At 38.6% G+C, this 4,859-nt stretch overlaps 1 long non-coding RNA gene across 2 annotated transcripts; it reads right to left on the reverse strand.

Annotated features, from left to right (window-relative positions):
• Positions 1 to 223: 223 nt before the first annotated feature.
• Positions 224 to 4,123, reverse strand: LOC148875470 (uncharacterized). Of its 2 annotated transcripts, XR_016105712.1 has the most exons (8): positions 3,870 to 4,123; positions 3,094 to 3,429; positions 2,179 to 2,850; positions 1,881 to 2,087; positions 1,694 to 1,783; positions 1,239 to 1,596; positions 871 to 962; positions 224 to 787 (listed from the first exon to the last, which is right to left on the reverse strand). It is a non-coding gene; the product is annotated as an uncharacterized LOC148875470 (long non-coding RNA). The 2 variants fall into 2 exon arrangements; XR_016105711.1 differs by having other exon boundaries at positions 3,094 to 4,123.
• Positions 4,124 to 4,859: the final 736 nt, after the last annotated feature.

Raw genomic sequence — 4,859 nt, forward strand, 5'->3', positions numbered from 1 at the left:
TATTATTATATAATTATAATTTATATAATATTATATATATATAATGCAAAAAATAGATATTCATGATTAACTGTGTATACCATTTATAAAATGTATATCGGATACATAGAATCAAACAACACTATAGAATGCCACTACAGGTGTGGACTGGTCCAATCCATACAGTTTGTCCACAGTTCAGAACAGCTATGAATTGTGATGTGGTCGGATCTCCTACCCACAAGAACCTTGCCCAATTTGTTGGGGGCTGACTCCATGAATTCAAACGGCCAACTGGTCATCCCGGGAACAAATGGTGCCAATTTTTCTCTCAAACTTGTTTGTTGCCAGATAATGTAAAGTTGATCAAACGTATGAGCAATCTGACTCATTATCTTATACCCAATTAGTAGTGTAAAAATCAATTCATGATACATACCATGGATCTTGCATAAGCGTCATTGCAATTGTTGTTTAGGGAACTATAGGCTTCGATTTTTTGGTTCAACATATTCACCACCAGTAGCTACCGGTGTGAGCCATCAAATAAAGGTATTAAAACCTTATTGCACATCAATATTACATTAGGCTTCAACCACTAATATAGAACACCGTGGTAGACATCCGAGAAATACAATTGCGTTACAATCAAATAGAAATAAGATTATATCACAAAATGCATCACATGCATATGGATTTCAGACACATTGCAATAAACAACCCATATCGATGTCATCGAAGACACATAGTATATCCTGATGGTGTTGGTTGTTCTTGCCATCAACAAAAACCCATACGCATCTATGACCTACACAACCACACATGTCAAATCAGCCACATTGCAAATTAGCCTTATATGACATGCAACACTCCCCTAAACCAAATTAATACCTCATTGTACACCCATGCTTCCGGGTTGAAGAGGGGCAACAAACAATCTGGGGTAGAAAAATACAACACCATCGCTCCATATCAATTGTTCACTGCCATAACCATTAATCAACCTCATTACACAAGAAAAAAATAAAGATACAAACAAAATCTTGTTTAAAGCAAATCAATTAAATGGACACAATCTAGTATATAATCATGTGCACTTGCCCTCTCTTGGAGTTGTTCAAGAACAATTTCACAACTTTCAGGTCCTCCTTTGGGACCAAGTCCTCCTTTGGGACCATTAGTCACTAAACTACTAGGAAAATCAAACCAAAACAACCCTATAGACAACATCGAGACAACACCAACGGTTATCACTTCACCTTCTCCTTCACTATTCTTTTGGACCCTACAGCAATGGCAAACTCTTTCGCTACTTGCCCTTTGCTTTTGCTCTCTCCTTTCAGGAGATTCCTCTGCCCCCGTGGTGCCGCATGCAACTCCAGTAGGCAAGTCTGCATCATAATCATCATCATCTGGCACATAGGATGCCAAACCTACCAGCCCCTCACTAAATAAATGGTACTGCATCAGGGTCCAACCCATTATTCCTCAGCATTCTACGAAGCCTATTAACTTCATCACGAAGTGCCTTGTTCTGCTTTCTTGTCGAGACATACTCTTTGGCCTCCATACAAAGAATTTGATATTCCATAAATTCCACATAGGATTTGCAAAATCCTTGAAAAATCAAGTTAGAAGCAATTTAACAAATCTCAACATTAGTAATAAGTCAACTTGTATATAAATCAAAACATGTATGTTATGCTAATAATACCTTTTGCCCACATCAACCCCACTCGTGACCAGCATCCTCTTTATCAGAAAATGGTTCCTCACCCACACTATGGTCCCCTTAGTCCACAGACTACATATGAACACCAAAGGCTAATTACTACCATGTACTTGGATCACATAAAGGACTCCACTGTAAAGGAAAAAATAATATCATTAATTCAACTTACACAGCGGTCCGACTGAACCTCCACTAAAGCCATCTCCTCGCTAGTAGGGTTCAAAACCTCAATAACCTAGAATCATTCCCAGCCTAGCTTTTTTCAACGAATCAGCTCTCTTAAGCTTCCACTGATACCTCATGTTCCCCCACTTAAACAGACGAGAACTAGCATCAGGAATTGAAGGACTAGCATTGTGTGCTCGTAAAGCTATGACTACAAAAAAGAAATAAGCCAATAAGCGATCATCAATTGAATGAGATTAACATAAATAATAAATAAAAAATTGAATGTCATCCACACTAACCATCAAAATAGCACTACATCCAAATAGGCAGCCGCTATACAAGGATGAGCCTTCACTCGATCCAACACCACAACAAAAAACAAACTAATCAAGACCACTGACCAATATTTCATGTACACATTTACCCCAGGCGTAATCAATGATACGTTGTAAATTGTCAACGTATCCGGCTCAAAAGAAGCTCACCCTCGAACTGCCTTGGGGAAACAACATACAACCGAATAAGAACAAAATAATCAGCTTCACCACTTCCTCAATGTGCTCCTCACCATCTAATAGTATAATCTTTTTTTAGCCTATGCCACACTAGATCCAATTCTATAGAGGCAAAGCGATTTTCATCAAAGCCAAACAATTTTTGTAACAATCCATTACCAGGAACGCCTTCCGATAGGGCAACTGTACTACCCGATAGGCCAAGACCTATAATCAAGGCAACATCAGCCTCGCTGAATTGCATAGTCCTTTCACCAACTACAAAGCACTAGCAAGTTGTGTCCCATGATTTTACTAGATAACTCAAAAGGGACATCTCTACAGTCACCTATTGCAGATCCAAGAAGTGTCCAAAGGGAATTTGTTGGAGCATTCTCTTGTGCTCCAAACTTAGAGACAAACTCTACAACATCTCCCTAAATTGTTTCATGGAGCACCTAGTCCCAACTTTGTTACCTGGCATTTCCTTGTAAAAAATTTAACACCCTATTGTTAGCACAAGTAACAAACGAAACACAATGTAACATTTAAATTTCATATAAAGAATGACAAAACTCAATTATCACTCAACAAAACGAAGAAATCAACTCCCAACAACAAACCAAGAAATCAACAAAACCAAAATAAATGAACTGTATAATTAAATAATAGTTCAACATAATGCTTATTACTTGAATGCCTAACAAAATGTAGACGCACCTAGCTGCTTACCGCACCCAAAGCAATGGAACATGTGATGAGAGATGAAGTTTCAGTGATTAACGACTCTAAAAAATTGGGAAGATGTTGTAGCTTCGAAATAGGGAAGACGCTATAGCTCCGGTGATGGGAGATGAAGATCCGACAATGAAATGGCTCTGAGAAATTACCTTCGGTGATGAGAGGTGAAGCTCTGGTGATTAACGACTCTAAAAATTTGGAAGATGCTGCAGCTTTGAAATGGGGAAGACGTTATAGCTCTAGTGATGAGAGATGAACCTTTGGCGATGAGACGGCTTTGAGAAATTAGCTCCGGTGATCTAGTGATTAACGGCTCTGAGAAACATAAAATAGAGAAGAGATTGTAGTTTCAAAATGTTGTAAATTCGAAATGAGGAAGAAGATGATGAAAAGACACTATAGTTTTTGGTAGAGCTCTAGTGATCTGATGATTAATAGCTCTGAGAAAAGGAGAAGAGGGTGTAACTTCTAAATGCCGTAAATTCGAAATGAGGAAAAAGACAATGAGAAGACGTTGTAGTTTCTGTAGAACTCCGGTGATAAACAACTTTGAGAAACGAAAAAGAAGATGTGGTAGGTTCGGAATGAGAAAGAGACGATGAAAAAGACGTAAATTTTCCTAGAGGGGTATAACGGCTATAACACTAAACTTATGATGGCGTGAGGAATACCGGAAACAAATTTCGAATTTGTTGGGTGGGGGTGAATTGGGTTTCGACTTCCGTACGTCCTCACCCGTTTATATTATTACTAACCCTTCTCATTTTATAAGCTTTGATCCTAATGGCCAGAAGATTCGGGAGTTGCAGAGATATTTTTCCATCGGTGGTGTGCCAAGTAGTAGTACACAAATTGGAAGATAAGGTGGCTGGCTATTTCCATCGTCTGAGTTCGCATCTCCGCCCCACCGCCTGTCGCTCCACACAATTTGCGACTGCCACATGTCAAATCGCATGCAGTGGAGCGTTTCCGTGTGTAGAGCTCGCCCTGTTGGCGTAAAGCGAACCAAATCTCCTTTCTCTCGTATTCTTATTTCCTCAACCTCAAATCAACATTTTAAAAACGATTCGAAAACGGATTCGTTTTAGCCATCATTTTTTGGGTCAACGATCTAATTGTCCAGTTTAATGGATGGGCCATTCTGACACATATATTTAAAAAAATAAAAAATGGTAAAAAACTGTTAAATGGGTCGACAGTTCGATTGGTTGGATCAATGGAATTGGTTGCTTAGATGGTTTCTGGGCCGAATGTTTGGTTGTCCGGATCAATAGCGGTTCGAAAACTTTGCCTCGAATTGTATCTGACCCCATTCTACTTCCCTTCGCCTGAGCTCGGATCCAACTCAATTTCTGGAAATGACATTCTCTCCAGCCAATTCACCGTTACTAGGTACGCTCCAACCCTCATATCTTTTATTTTTTATATTTGGTTTTTTCTTTTCAAATCAGAAAAACCCTAGGGCTGAAGAGAGTAGTAGAATAGGGGTCAGACACGATTTGAGGTTAAGGGTACAGGAATATGGGAGTAAGTTTTTTGATCCATCATTGACTCAGATGGTTAGATCATTTGGCCTAGGAACCATCTAGGCAACTGGTTTCATTTTACCCCGAACCCGATATTTGACTAACAAAAATTGAAAAAGTCAATAACTTGTTGACCCGGGCGATCAAACTATTGACCTGTTCAATAATTTTTTATCATTTATTATTTTTAATTATTTTTATTTTTTTAATTTATTTATC

Source organism: Nelumbo lutea, chromosome 1 (genome assembly GCF_056320005.1).
Source record: "Nelumbo lutea isolate HS-2025 chromosome 1, American lotus-T2T, whole genome shotgun sequence".
Taxonomy (NCBI): Eukaryota; Viridiplantae; Streptophyta; class Magnoliopsida; order Proteales; family Nelumbonaceae; genus Nelumbo; species Nelumbo lutea.